We start from the raw sequence: 15,993 nt of genomic DNA on the forward strand, positions 1-15,993 counted from the left end.
AGGCTCTAGGTTCTGAGCTGTCAGCACAGACGGGCTCGAACTCACAAACCGTGAGATCATGACCTGAGCCGAAGTCGGACGCTTAACCGACTGAGCCACCCAGGCGCCCCTAACCACTCATTTTTCAATCCACTTGGATCTGGCTGATGGTGCTCTTATTAAGTTCACCAAAGAACTCTGCTCCCAAAGCCAATGGCTCCATCTGTCTTCCTCAGCAAGCTCAAACAAAACCTTTCTCTCCTCCTTTTTCCTACCTCTGGTGTTCCTCCTTCTCAGTCTCCCTCACTAGTTTCTCTATTTCTACAAAGCCTCTAAATGTTGAAAAGCCCTTGAACTTGGTCCTGGGCCCCCTTCTATAGCTGCACTCGCTCCCGTGAGGACTGTATCCAGCTCCATGGCTGGAAATGCCATCTCTAAGCTGATGATCCCCCAAATCCTATCTGCAGGCTTGACTCTTCTCAGAGTTTTAGACTCCTAGGAGAGGTCAGACCTAAATTAATCTCTCTGCTGGCATATTTAATAAGCACAAAACAGAATTTACTGTGCCCACAACAGAGCTCTTCATCTTCCCCAAATGCCAAGCCTGTTTCTCCATTATCTTTTCCATCTCAGTAAATGAAACACGCTCCATTCAGTTGCTCAGACTAAAACCCTGGGGGTCATCCTTGCTTTCTCTCTTTCCCCCAACCCATTCCCACAGGCAATACATAATCAAGGTCTGCCAGTCCTATCTCCAAAATATATTTCTGAATATGCTCATTTCTGTCTACCTTCCCCAGGCCAGGCCACCTTTATCTCCTAGCTGGTGGTAACCCAACAGCCCTACCAACTGGTTTCCCTGGCTCAATTCTCCAATCTCTTTTCCTAACAACAGCCAGGAGGAGTTTTTAATGATCCAAATCAGATGAAGTCATTTCTATCAGTGCTTCATCACTAGTGCATTGGAAGGGTACAATAAACATCTGTTAACAGAATGAATGGAGAGATGAATGACTGAGAAGGCAACTTGCTCACGGTCTGGAGGTATAACCAAAACCAGAGTCTTATTTCATCACAATGTCACACCTGTGCGTAGGACCAGGAAGAGTGCCGACCCTTATTCTTCAGGGCTCTTGCTGAGAGCAACCAATCACACTTTGCCAAATTTCAAAACAGATACTATACAATAGCTATGTTTTATGCACAGTAATACTACAATGATTTCAGAATTTTTTCATTTCATTTCATTTAAGAAGCAGAGGAGTTAAACTGAAGAGGATGGATGTTCTTCTCATTGTCTAAGTTTTCTGCTAAATGCATAATTTATAAAGATGCAAAAATACTGACTAAAATCACATGCATGGGGCATTCTGCCAAGAACTAGCACAACACATATCTTTTATTAAAATGGGACCTTAGGGGTGCCTGGGTGGCTCAGTCGGTTAAGCGTCCGACTTCGGCTCAGGTCATGATCTCGCGGTTCGTGAGTTCAAGCCCTGTGTCGGGCTCTGTGCTGACAGCTCAGAGCCTGGAGCCTGTTTCAGATTCTGTGTCTCCCTCTCTCTCTCTGACCCTCCCCCGTTCATGCTCTGTCTCTCTCTGTCTCAAAAATAAATAAACGTTAAAAAAAAAATAAAAAAAATAAAATGGGACCTTAGGCACATGATTTCTCCTTTCTATGCCTCAGTTTCCTTATGTGTAAAATGGAAATCATACTAACATTGATCTCGTATAAAAGTCAAGTACATAAAACACCTTACTGCCAGTTGCAATTATTACCATTAACTCCAATTATACTGCCAATGTGCTGAAAATATATATATATTTTTTAATGGCTAATGTTTTGATATGTGATAGGACTTTAGTAAGTCTTATTATGGCCCCTAATCTGGAGGTTTTCCAGCAATTCTTCAGTGGAATCATACCCCATGTCTCGGGGATTACAGGCAGGTTTTCATTACTGGATTTTCTCTCTTTAGTTTCGTAAAAGCTCATTCAACACTCCTCTGCCCAGAAAGAAATCAACATAAATGTGACAAAAATGGCTTCTCAGGCAATTTGATTGGAGTAACTAACCAGAGTCCTGCAACACTGAACAAGAGAAAAAAGAGGCATCCAAGGCTGCCAAACAGCCAGGCTGCTGTGTCACATGATGGACTGGCATACACTGAACGTGGGCCAGGTGCCTGCTGGTGACTTCTGAGACTGTAACAATGGGGCAGGGGTGGGGCAGGGAGGCGGCCTCAGGTGGGAAAAGGAGGTTCAAGGAGAGTACGGGACCAAGTTGGTCAGAGAAGGGCCTGGAGTGTGTACAACTTGTTTCTGGAATTCAGAAATGAATGACATTCTTAGTTTCTTCTAACGATCAATTAAAATGAGGTAGATTTTAACTGCAACCATGAAGACAAGAGGAATAGATTGGGAAGACCTTAGAGCTGAATCAGAGGGCAAAGAAATGCATAATTCAGGAAGAGATGTTTATTCCCAGAGACGCTCACTCTCAGTTTAAGAGAGCTAAAACCCAGTCTTGTCTGGAAACTCAAGTCCATAACACTTATTGAGCATGGGTAGCTGTGGATACACAGCAGGTAATTCAATGCAGCCAACTGAGTGTCTCCTGGCTCAGGGGACTTTAGGAAGGATGGAAGGGGAACATGGGCTTTGGAAGTGTTCCTGGGCCAGCTTCTGTCCATTGTGGACCTTTCACAGATGGATGGCTCTCTGCCACCCTGGAAAACCTGGGTGCACATGTCAGAGCTCTTGGGGTATCCTTCTGAGGCATCACCGACAAAAGAGTAATTTAGTCCTTCCTAACATTATTCCGTTCAAGGTTCAATAGAGCTTTTGCTTTTTAACCCAAATGTTTAGTCACATCCCATGCACTTCTTGGACTGTAAAACTAATGAGTTCCTTAAAACCGTGACTTTTTGGAATGGCAGCGGGTGTTTCCATGTCCTGGTCGTAGTAGGACTAAGGAGGCCCGGAAGCAGCTCTTCTCTGTGCCTCAAAGCTACCAGATTGTTTTCTAGACCATTTTCCTAGTCTCACAACAAAATCCGAATGAATATGTTTTCCGTTTGGGATGAAATACATACACGTATTACTTGCTATAGTGTGTCAGCCATGGTTAGGCTGTCTGGGGATGCAGAAAACACCTATTCTTTAGGATAGCATGGGAAATCAGGGAGTACAATGCATCTGCACTCCCTAACCTGCACTTTAGGATGATGACGTACCCCTGCAGAGAAGCTTTAGCAGAGGTACTCATGATGTGGCAGAGGTAATCCTGGAAGACGTGGTCCCTGATCATAGGAACGGAAGACACCCAGAGACAACAAGAAGACAAAACAAAGGAGTGTCTAATGAAGCTGAATTAGAGCATATAGGACACAGATTAGAAATTGATAGGAATTGATGCACAAGAAACACTCACGGGGGGCTGGAGCTAGTAAGAACAGAGTCACTCAGTCCAGTGTTGGCTGCAAATGAGTGCAGTAAAGGCAAAGTAAAAGGCATCAGCCTTTTACAGAATCACAGGCTTAGAGACCACTGAGGGAGAAGGATGACCAGGTTGTGATTTCCACCTGCCATTAGTATAAAGATTTAGAAGAGTGTCACTTCTTTCAGGAGAATGAGCTATTGGAAATTCTGCATAGTTCATGGTTGTTCTGAGATTATAGCGGTCAGGACCTCAACTTCTTATAATGCCTCAGTAGGTGGTCAATGACCTGTTGGATGCATATAAACTTCTGAGCCATCCTAAGCGTGATCTCAGGGAGAACCAATCAGAAGAGAAAGCTCTAGCTGAGTTTCCAAATCAGAATAATATGAATACCAAACTCAGAAATTCAAATGGAAACTCAGAAGCTTAATTAACTCCATATTAATTCCCCGATGTAACTGAGTTATTATACAATCTGAAACGAATCACGTGAAACTCCAGGCAGCTTATGAACAAGTTTGTTATTATGACCGATTATTCCAGGACTTGTGTGGATTAGGAAAAGAAAAAAGAAAAAAAAGAGAGGGGAGCTTTTTAGAGAAGGTTAATTTGAACGATGAGCATAATTTGCATTCGGGGAAACTGAATAAAACCAGAGTAAAGGTGTTACAGCAGCTTTCCGTAATGCCGTCCCCAAACTGCAGCCTGAACAATCTTTATCCAGGCATGATTACAGGAAATTCACTTACAGGAGCACAGCACAGAGTCTCCATGTTCCCAGGTTGGCATCTGCCTTCTCATCAGCTTTGCTCTGTGAATAATTAGATTCCTTCCTCAGCCTCTTTGTTGACTGTAAGGGCCTCAAGTGAAGATACCTGCTCAGCACCCCTGTGGGGCTCCATGGTGAGGGTTCCTTGGGGAAAGTGGAGCCTGGCTTCAGGAAGAAGGGCAGACCCATTACCAAGCCTGTCAGGATGAGTTAAATCTGTCTCTGCCACCTCCTCCTCAGAACTCCTCCTCAGAACTTAGCCCCCACTGGTAGTTTAACTCATTCTCATCCAATATTTATAACGTGTTGGAATTTTCAGCTGAGAAGCCCTTTAGGATATAAATGAGGGACTTTCCCTGGGAGATTAGGGGGTGGGGATGGGGGCACAGGCCTCTTGCTGAGCAGTGTGCCCAGCCCTCAACCCTCAGAGGGCGCAGCCCTGTAGTCCCTCACCCCACAGGCCCCACCGATGTCTTGTATCTCAGGGCAGCATTTACAGAGTCAGCTAACTCCCCTTTTCTTACCTCCTTCCTTCCTCTCCTTCTTGACAATGCTTCTCCCTTCGTAAATGGGCTGAGGTTTGTTTTGAAAAATGTTTATCAATACCGTTGTGTGCCAGGTACTATGCAAAAGACTGTATATGGATTATCTCGTTACTGTTCAAAGCAACCGTCTACCGTAGTTACTATCATTAACCCACTGTAGAAGTCAGGAGACAGGTTTCCAGTGGTTAAATAATTCACAGAAGTCACCCAAGTGGTAGAGCCAGGGACATACTCCCAGCCCCAGAATCTGAGCCTTTAACCTTTAGCCGAGGCTTTCATAGAAAGGACACCACATATCACCTGTCATCTCGCTGCTCACGGGTAACCCGTATTAACGCGTCAGAGTACATCTTTTCACATATGTAGCATTAGGTTATCCTTGAATGAAAACGACATAATACAGGAGCTTTTGGTTTTGCAGACTGCTGCTTTTCACTTAGCACTCTATTCTCATCGTTCTACCCAGGTCAGTGGCTCTCTGCCCTCAACATGAGTTTGGAGAATAACTGGTATTCATTCCCTCTTGTGGATATCCCATTGTTTTATCACCCCATCTGTTTCTAATTTCAGGAACGGTGCCTACCATATACATATTTGCACATCATCTTTGTGAACCTAAACTCTGAGCAGCCGCCGGGGCTGAGGATGACAGGCCTGGAGAATACTGGGTTGGCTGAAGCTAGACCACATCCCAGGTGAGTCCTGTCTCTGGCGAGGCTATGGCGATGCAATGGCACAAATCCCGCCATGACACCCAGCCCTTCTGGTCTTGTTTTCTCAAGTTGTTATAACTAGTATTAAGGCAGTCATTAAACTAAAAATAGTTTTCTATTTTTGTGTTCTATACACTTTACATTTATTAGTTATTTTACATTTTGTTATACAGTTACTTTGCATCTATCCTTTCTTTAAGGGTAACCATAATAGTAGTTTCCTTAATAATTGGACAAGATTATGTATCTCTGCACCTCCTCAAACCCTCTTCCAAGGAGAGCTGAAAAATAGTCCACAAAACCCTATGGACAGGGTAGTCAAATAGTAATACTCAGCTTTTTGTTGAGAAGGAAATCACATAATGCCTTTTCCTGTTTGGGTTAATTAGCATTATGGAGTGGATGAAGAACTTCAAACTCCTCAGCAAAACCACACATGCTCTTCTAGGTATGAGTCTCTACCCCACCCTCCAACTGGGCAAATGACCGTATGGAAAATAACACTGAAAATAATGTTCCTATCTCTGATTTCCATAGGAGCTTATTAAAAGAACAGAAATGCACACGGAAGTATTTTGGATTAGATCAACCCTTCAAATGCCATTTTACTGTTTTCTATCAGAAGAATGGTACTATGCAAATTTCGATGGAAATTAGCATTTCTATAGCATTTCATATTTTCAAAATGCTTGTACCAGCATCTACTAATTAGCATAACAGTTGAGAACCATCATTGGCTTTAAACATAGAGAAATTCCTTTTTAATACAGTTTTCTTAATACAGAGAAAGTCATGCCCTCCCCTCTCCAGGTCTTTATCATGTCAGACAAAATTGTTCAGCCTCTTCTAAATCTTCTAATTTTAAATATAGCAACTTACCACGATGCCTAGTCTCTTCCACAGAAAAAAAACAGAATAAGAAATTCAAGACTTAAATGGAAATCTGGAAAATCTGAAAGTCACGCTACGTGATGCTTCCCATAGCCAAAGCTTGGGGCATTTATCAAACAAACACTGGCCTACATGTGCCAGGCATCCAGTCTCCATCTTGCCCTCAGTGGGAGTGAAGTCTAGAAGTAGAAATGGGCCTGGCAGTGTGGTGAATATCCTGAGAGACAATGGGAATGGTCATGGCTCAGACCGGAGGCCTATGGGATACACCTTTGGGGAAACCCCGATGAAACATTTGGAGTCTCTTTTCTATGCTGTCATTTAAATTCTAGATTGTCTTCTTAACCAAGACTGTTTCTCACCTAAGCTGTTGTTTACTTAATTATATTCAACTAAAATGTAATTGTCATTATTTTTTTAACCTAGCTATGCTTTAAGCACTTAACAACCATAAAATAATGGGTCCAACGTGCTAGTTATCTTATCCTGACATTAATCCTGTATATTAAAAGAATACATTTAAAAAAACCCAGAAAGACCTAAAGTCATCTAATACACCATCAATGGCCTAAGAGCCCTGTTGGGGCACATTACTACAGGTGATGGCCAGCCACCAACAAATGTTAGGGCAAGGCAAGGCAGGGGGAATTTGCTCATTTTTAGGAGCATCATTCCATTAAATTAATTATCCCAAGAGGCCATTAGACTGAGGTGGCTTTAATGCCTTAGCAGTCTATGCCAGCAAACCCAAACCCAAGCCTGCAAATGCCTCATGTTTAAGAAACTGAAACCTGAGGTCAGCGAAACACCAATAGCCAAGTAGGCTTTAAGCTACAGCCAATCAAATAATTTCCTTTCTTTGCTTTGGCACCTTCTCCATACAAGTCTCGGCTCCTGTCTATACAGCACTGCTAACCACTTCTAGGTCTCCCCTGTCTGATTCAAAAGAAGTTTTGCTCCAATAAAATCGTACAATTTTTAACATGGTTCAGCATCTCTTTTAACAACTCTGCATGGAGAAGAGAAGACCATAAGACTGGAGGCACAGAGAACCGCTAGAGTGTCTTGAGCCATCATTCAAGAGGAAAAGGACAAGGCGTAAGCTCAAGTAGAGGAGGCAGATCCGGAAAAGAGAAGAGTTTCCAGAGATTCTGAGGTTGTGTATCCATAGCCCAGTTTGGTTTCAGAGGCTAGGGAAAAGGAGGAGTCAAGGACAACCCTGGGGTTTCTCTTGGAACCAGTGGAAGGATGGTCATGCCATTTTCTAAGATCCATCATGAAGGAAGAAGAACACTGAGGGCAGGGTAGGGGTGCTACAGCCCTTTAATTTTGGAGGAGTTGCTTCTGAAGTATTGCAAGAATATCCAAGTAGAAACACTAAGTGTGATGTTGAACATTGTAAGCCTGGGGCTCAGAAACCACCGTGTGTGGACCATCAGCATGTTGGTGATGGATGGAGCCACAGGCTGGACAGAAGTCGGCATGGGAGGAGTGTGGTAGGTGGGAAGGGAGAGGAAAAGGAAGAGAATAGAGGAGGCCCAACTGTAAGGAACAGAAAGAGTACTGAAATCAGCCGAGGAGACTGGGAAGGAATCTCTGGACAGAAGAGGAAAGTGTAGGGTGAATGGGGCCATGAAAATCAGGGGACCACACTGTTCCAAGGAAAAGAAAAGAGTGATGCCTGCTGTTCAAAACTGCAGAAAGGTCATGCAGTATAAGGTCTAACTGTCTCCAGTGAGTTCAATGACAAGGGAGTTTCAGTGGGGCAGGGGGCAGAAGCCAGGTTGTGGCTAGAGGGTCGCAGGTGGGCAGCCATGAGAGACAGACAGACAGAATACATAAAGGAGCATGGAGAAAAGGGGAGGAAGAATGAGGGAAGCAGGCAAAGGGGAATCTGGGGTGGATGTACTGGGTTCTTTTTCCTTTTCTCCCAGTTGACTTGGGAGAAAGTCAACTACGTATATAAGGCAGAATGTATCTACACAGAGAGATGGGATCTTAGGAAGAGGGAAAGATCTGGCTGGGAGACCTGAAGGAAACTTATGGAAGAGAAAGTAGAATAAGCAAGGCATGAGAAAAAGTGGTTAAAAAAAGGGATAAGATAAAATATGACAAATATGATGGAAGACAAGATAAACTATGATGGAAAAGAATAAGGGCACAGAAACGACAGGAAATTTTGTAGTTTCGAGCTGAGCAACGTGCTGGAAACAACGGAAACGGCTTTGCATCTTCACTCACACTAGCTTTTACGGTCTTGATTGAAAAAGCAGGTGTAATTAGGATACTGAACTTGAAAGTAGACACCACGTGCCAGAAGTAAGAGATCTCACTCACCAATGCTTGCGGCGACCACACCCTATGTGACTGCTTCCAGCTCAAAGTCAGGGGGTAGCAGACCAGAGAAGAAGATGTGTGAAGGCTCCACACAGTTTCACAGACACCCCAGGTAGGAAACCAGGTGCTAGAAATGATGGTCATGAGGCTCTCAGGAGCATTTTTATTTATTCCTTTATTTATATTTACTCCTGCCTTCCTCTTCACCTCTTAAAGGACACCCTCCTCAAATTCTAGTATCACCAGGACAGAAATGCCTAAGGTCATCACTAGACTGAACAGATAAAATTCTCCTTACTTCTATAATGTCACAAGGCTGAATATGCATCTAATTTCCCTTAAAAAAGGCCATGCCTGACAAAGTTCTTATGTATTAAGGAACAAAAATAAAACCTCTAGCCCAAGAGCCTCCATTTTGGAGCAAACGGATGACATATTATGGTATACGTGCCAGATGAACCCCTCTGAGAATTTAAACACACTGAGTTGCAAACTAATCTGGGTGAATCTTAGAATGGTGACGGAAAATACAGATGGAGCCACAGTGGTGCTGCCAGCTGGAAAGTTCTCACAAACTGAAGCCAGTGAGAGTGAGTGCAAAACTATAAAGGCGCATGAACCAGATGCATTCCCAAAGATGAATTGTAACGTGTTTAGAACTAGGCCTTCCTTTCCTTGAAAATCACAGGGCTGGGAATGTGCCCTAGGGGCAGAAATGAATTCAATCTGGACTAAGAGCGGCTGACAGCTGACACACAAAAATAACACACCTGGCTAAGAGACAGTGGCTATAGTGGATGTCATTTATTAAGAGCTGATTATGAGTCAGGCACCTGCACCAGATGTTTTTTATACATTTTCCAATCAAATTTCCATAACCCTCAAGGAGATATTATTATCCCCAATTTTACTGAAAAAGACACTGGGGGTCAGAGTAACTTGCCCAAGCTTGCATCCAACAGCAAATGACAGGCCTGGAATTTTTGTACAAGTCCATACGACACCAGAGTCTATGCTTCTGAATGCTGTACTTACTACTATGCTAATGATTGTTAAAGTATAATGTGTCCGAAGAAGCTCCTGCCTGGGTGCCAAATATTTGGTATTCTGTAAAGAAAGGGAGAAGACAGGAATCCTTGCAATGAATACAGTCAAACAAAGGCACCAGCCTTCATGCACTCAAGCATGAGCCTAAGTGTCACCCACTTTGAGAAGGTGTGAAAAGAGCCCAGAGCTGGATGGAAGGCATGCCTGGGTGACAGCAAGGGCACCTTGACTTTTGTCTGGACCACCACCAGAGCAGACGCCTGGCCAAAGGACCTCAGGACAGTCAGAGAGAGTCGTGAGAGTCAACGGGACAGTTCTTCACTTGGAAAACAAAAGACCTTATCTTTAATAATGGCAGCTTCTCAAGCAGTGGGAATGAAAGCCAGAATAATATAAAGTTTACTCCAGGGAAATTACCAAAATATACTTGTTAATGTTACCTTAGCTTAACCCATACAATCTTTTTTTTTTAAATATTTTTTAAATGTTTATTTATTTTTGAGAGAGAGAGAGCATTAGCAGGAGGGGCCAGAAATCGGGAGACAGAGGATCCAAAGCAGGCTCTGTGCAGTGAGCACAGAGCCCAATGTGGGGCTCGAACTGATGAACCAAACCGTGAGATCATGACCTGAGCTGAAATCAAGAGTTGGCCACTTAACTGACTGAGTCACCCAGGCACCCCGACCCATACAACCTTAAATTAACACATATAATCATACCTTACTTGTGGAGTTAGATTTGGGAAAAGTTATAAATCACTAAGGCCAAAGTATAAAAGCCTTGATAAGCATAAAATTCCCAAGTTGTGCTACATGTATTTGGAACAAGCAGTTCAGAAGTCACCTGATAAAATTTCCAACTTGGAAAATGGGGCGACTTGTATTTAAATTTAAAATTTACCCACACCCTGGGGCGCCTGGGTGGCTCAGTCAGTTAAGCATATGACTTCAGCTCAGGTCGTGATCTCATGGCTTGTGGGTTCAAGCCCCGCATCAGGCTCTGTGCTGACAGCTCAGAGCCTGGATCCTGCTTCAGATTCTGTGTCTCCCTCTCTCTCTGCTCCTCCCCCACTCATGTTCTGTCTCTCTCTCTCTCAAAAAATAAAATAAAATAAATAAATAAACATTAAAAAATAAAATTTACACGTACCCCTATACTCAGATTTGGGGAATATATATTCCCTGCAGGTTTTATTCAGCCTAATCCATGAGCATGAGAATAATAATATGGATTATTAATGCAAATGAGTATAGCTTTCTTGAATTCAAATAAGAACAGCAAGGACCACATTTAGAATTTGACGGAATGAGCACAGCATTCCCTCCTCCTGTTTTTAATAATGTGGTAAAATAAATATAATTTAAAAATAAAGTATTATCAAAAGAATGAAATTGAACCTCATCTTAGCTTATATCACTCACAAAAATTAGCTCAAAATGGATTAAAGATTTAAAGGTAAGACCTGCAACCGTAAAACTCCAAGAAGAAAACACAGGGAAGAAAATCTCCTTGACACCAGTCTGGTCAATGATATTTTAGATATGACACCAAAAGGCAAAAATAATCAAGTGGGCCTACTTCAAACTAAAAAGCTATGCACAGCAAAGTAAGAATCAACAAAATGAAAAGGCCACCTATAGAATGGCAGAAAATATTTCCAAATCATCTATATGGTGAGGGGCTAATATCTAAAATATATAGAGACCTTATACGACCCAACTGTAAAAAAACGACCTGATTAAAAAAAGGGACAAAGGACCTGAATAGACATTTTTCCTAAGATGACATACAAATGGCCAACAGGTTACCCTGAAAAGGTTCTTAACATCACTGATGATCAGGTAAACACAAATCAAAACTACAAGGAGATATCACCAGACACCTGTTAGAACGGCTTTTATCAAAAAGACAAGACATAACAAGTGTTGGCAAGGATGTGAAGAAAAAGGAACCTTTGTACACTGTTGTAAACTGGTTCAGCCCCTATGGAAAACACCATGGAGATTCCCCCCCCCCCAAAAAAAAAATAAAAGAACTACCATATGATCCAGCTAATCCCACTTCTGGGTATAGATCCAAAAGAAACAAAATGAATACCTCAAAGGGATATGATGTTCGCGTTCATTGCAGGATTATTCAAATAGTGAAGATATGCAAGCAATCTATCAGTCTGTCAAAGATGAATAGATAAAGATGTGGTGCGCGCGTGCACACACACACACACACACACACTCACAAATATTATTCAGCCACAACACAGAAGGAAATCTTGATATCTGCAACAACATGGATGAACTAGAGAGCACTATTCTAAGTGAAATAAGCCAGACAAAGGCAAAAATACTTGTCATCTCACTCACATGTGGAATCTAAAAAAAGTTTAAAAGTCAAGGTCACAGAAAGAGAGTAGAATCATGGCTACCAGGTAGATGGGCAAGATGGGGGAGATGCTAGAAGCATCTTTTAGTTACAAAAGGAATGAGTTCTGGGGAACTGATGCGTAGCATGGTAACTGCAGTTAACATTGTCTTGTAGTATTGAAATTTACTAAAAGGGTAGGTCTTAAGTTGGTTCTCATCACAAAAAGGAAAAATAAAGGTAACTGCGTGAGGTGATGGATGTGTTAATTAACCTGAATGTGGTAATCGTGTCATGAAGGATGTATATCAAATCATCACACTGTAGACTTTAAATATATACAATTATATTCTTGAATTATACCTCAATAAAGCTGGAGGAAAAAAAAGTAGTTTTCCACTGGCAAGTAGAAATCTTTGCCTATTTTTTCTCTAGAGGCCAAGCTCTGCATTATGAAGAATTTATGAACACACTGATGGGTAATAAGAAACATGTACTACTTGTGCAATATTTAAAATGTGGAGATTTGCACCCATAAGTTAATGCAACTTCTCCATAGATAGCATTAAAGGCTCTAGAAAAGTAATTAGAATCACCCAGATGTAGCTCTATCAACTATTTGGCTAGTTTATGGTAATCTTTTTTTTCTAATATCTTGAGCAGATGATTCAAAATTACAATCAGACATTAAGGGAATAGCAGGTCTAATATCAAAGCTTTTTGCTACTCTTCTGATTTGAAAAAAACCTCTACACTTTATGTACTTAAAAATCTGAAATGGAAGGATTTTCTATTGGTTAGAACAATATTTTCTTTTACAAGAAATATTTTGGAGTTTTATGAGACTCGTTACAATAGAAAAGCTTGCCAACGCCAAATCTGAACACTTTTGGAAAGCATAAATATGTTTGATATGTGTAACTGCTAACTTTTACTTCCTGTTCTAAAAGAGGTTATTAAACAACCATGCAGAAATAAAATATCATTGATGTTTTATTAAAAAGAGAGAGTTGTTATGAAGAAGAGTGAGAGGGCTTCAGTCTCATTTCAAATATCAAAATTCTTATGTAAATGAGTAAGGCTTAGTCACAAGAAAGTGCCAATTAAATAGATACTCTGTGTTCAATGCTTTGTGGATGGGATGCCAGGATGAGCTGAAGATGGCCAACCAACAGGTGCTTGTTAGGGTCCTCTTGCTCTTGTCTGCTCACCAACATGGGTAAGGTTCTGTCTAATTAGTTCACTTGGTTGGCATACAGTGGTAACAAGGGACCATCGGGGTTAGCTTTACTCAAACCACAGCCAGCCACCCAGCAAATGTATGAATTTGTTCACAAAAGGAACACATGAGGGGAGGTGGAGGGCTGAGGGCCAAAGAGTAACAGAAATGAAACTATGTCGATGAAAAGAGTGAGAAAGCTAGAACTTTAACTTTTTAAATCTCATGGAAGATTTAAAAATCTGTCCGTCCATCCGTCCATCTATGTTTTTGTCTATCTATCCATCCATCTATCCATCCATCCATCCATCCATCCATCCATCCATCCATATATTCTAAAGAAACCAACGAGGAAAGAAATTCTTGACACATTAATGCTATGGCTAAGATTTGCAAATCTGTCTATCTGTCCGTCTACTTATCTGTCATCCACCCACCCATCTAAAAAACCGAAGGGGAAAGAAACTCTTCACACATTAATGCTCTGGCTAAACAACATACAACTCCATAAAGTAGTTCTGTTATCTGCTCCTTAAAGATGTCACAAGCGTCTACAGGCAGCATGGTCTAACCTGAAGGTTTGATCTCCCATATGTCTGCATGCACACTAAAGGAGGGATTGAGAGAGCAAGGCAGTTTGATTCTAACAGACTGAGAGCTTGAAACACCAGCTGAGCCACGACTGGGCTAACAGGCCTGAGCAACAGTAAGCTGCACTCTCAGAAGGGAGGGGCACAGTGTGCGGGTCTTGGGGTCTTGCTGGAGGTCTCCCAAGCTCTAGGACGAATTTCTTCCTGAAAGGCCAAGCAGCATCTAGTGACAGAGTTTAACCTACAAGTTAGGAGCATTGCCCATTCCTCTCCTATTCGGAACCAAGCTGTCAGGATGACCTCTCCTCCTTTCACTGGGTTGCAATCCCGTCATGCTGTTTACCTTGGAATATGGATTCTGATTTCTTCTCTCTACCCCAGGAGATTGTCTCTTCTCTAGTGTATTTCGGGCTTCTGATTTCATGATTCGTTTTCCCATAGAACTTTCATAGAGAAACTTGATTTGCATAACCTTTCCCATTTCAGGGAATACGGCAGGGTTTTTTCTTTTGTTCATTCATTTGGACAAGAAAATTTCTTATCATTGCATGCATTCAGCATCACGAGTTCTGTTTAAGACATCCCTGTGTTTCCTAAGAACGTGCAGAGCCTGAATTCTCTGACTTTCTGTTCAGAGTATGGTTACTGCACCACAAGGAAGCCCTGTTACAGAAGGTGAGGTTAGAATCTACCTCCCTGGGTGCAGTATTAAGAGTGATCAGCTTTAATTTAAGTTAATTATGTACTAAAGCTAAGGTTTCTAAGTTGAATTTTGAAATTTATTGCTGAATTTTAAAGTAACCCTCATTACCACACGTCACTCATTCTAAAGTATGCAGGCTTCACATTTTCACAACTCTGATGTTGGTACGCATCTTATGATTGCGGTAGACAGGGTGACAGTTGTGACCGAGTTGTCACTTCAGGTCTTAGCTGTTATTCCCAGTGGCATGACAGGGCTCCTACGGTTTCTCAATATTCAGTCAACAAACCACTTAAAGCCTCTTTGAGGAAGGATTGTGAGGCTTCGTTACTGTCAGAATATCTTCCTTTGACATTTTCTGGTAAGGTTCCGAAATAAGCAGAACAGAAGTCTACTTAGAGAGAAGAGACAATAGTAGGGAGTCTGTTTCTAAAGTTAGAACATCATCAGCATCTTGATGGTGGAGACGTGTTGGGTGGAAAACCCAGGCATCCATGACTCAGATGCAAAAAGTGATTCAGAAAAATTGGGATTCTGCGTAGATGTTTCAAGAATTCCTGGATCATTTTGTTTCACTAATGTCAGTCTGCTCTGGCAAACCATAAACTCTCTGAAGTCAGGGGAAGGCTCACGCCTTCGTCAAGTTTCTATCTTTAAAGCCCAGGGGAGGTATCTGTCAGATATTCAAGGACAGTTGTTGAACAAATAATGAATGAACAATGGAAGAAAAGAAGACGGTAAGACCATCTGAGAAAAAGAGAGGAAGTCTGAAGGAAATACTATGAGTAAGGCTTAAAATGGACCCTGAAGGACAAAGAAAAGCTTGCAAATTGATAAGGGGAGAAAGGGTATTTCAAGCACAAGGAAAAGTGTGTGTTAGGAAATAGAGCCCTGGAAAAGCATGCTATATTTAGGAAACCACAACTACCTTTCAGATATTTGGAAAGCCAACAACAGAAAATAGTACTAATGAGACTGAAAAGGAGATTCAGATCCTGGATTGTTTTGAGTGCTTTGCCCTTTTTTTTTTTTTTTAAGAACTGTGGACTTTATTTCTAGATCACCCATTTTAATCCTTAATGACTTTTATCTCACGAGTCGTTCTATTAGAGAGTTATCCAATAGTGAACAGGCAAAGTCTCGTTTTTCCCAAAAGGAAATTTATATTTTCTGGCTTAACATCTTATTCATAATTTTTGGTAGGCTATTGGGGTAAATATTTTAGTCCTATTATATGAAAGCACACTGAATTGCTATGGTTTTGAAAGACAAACAAAGAAAAAAACAGCTCTTCTTAATTATAAATTTCATTGCAACAATAACTATAAAGATTAAAAACATAGTAGGTAGGGAGATGGATGGGCAGAGCACAGAGGATTTTCAGGGGCACTAAAATATTC

The 15,993-nt window shown here is 41.6% G+C and overlaps 1 protein-coding gene and 1 long non-coding RNA gene across 6 annotated transcripts in view; one reads left to right on the plus strand and one right to left on the minus strand.

Moving 5' to 3' along the window:
* Window positions 1–15,993, minus strand: part of PLD5 (phospholipase D family member 5) — a 416,641-nt gene that overhangs the window by 141,570 nt on the left and 259,078 nt on the right. The window contains exon 1 of one of the 5 annotated variants that reach the window (XM_053209716.1): window positions 1,905–2,179. The exons of the other annotated variants lie outside the window; for them this stretch is intronic. The gene's annotated coding sequence lies outside the window, so the exon portion shown is untranslated. Of the gene's footprint in view, window positions 1–1,904; window positions 2,180–15,993 lie in introns of those variants that run through there. 5 annotated transcript variants of the gene reach the window in all.
* Window positions 3,910–7,806, plus strand: LOC128313110 (uncharacterized). The gene is made up of 3 exons (XR_008293348.1): window positions 3,910–5,430; window positions 5,838–5,896; window positions 5,986–7,806. It is a non-coding gene; the product is annotated as an uncharacterized LOC128313110 (long non-coding RNA).

The sequence above is a fragment of the Acinonyx jubatus genome, chromosome E4, assembly GCF_027475565.1.
Source record: "Acinonyx jubatus isolate Ajub_Pintada_27869175 chromosome E4, VMU_Ajub_asm_v1.0, whole genome shotgun sequence".
NCBI classification, from domain to species: Eukaryota; Metazoa; Chordata; class Mammalia; order Carnivora; family Felidae; genus Acinonyx; species Acinonyx jubatus.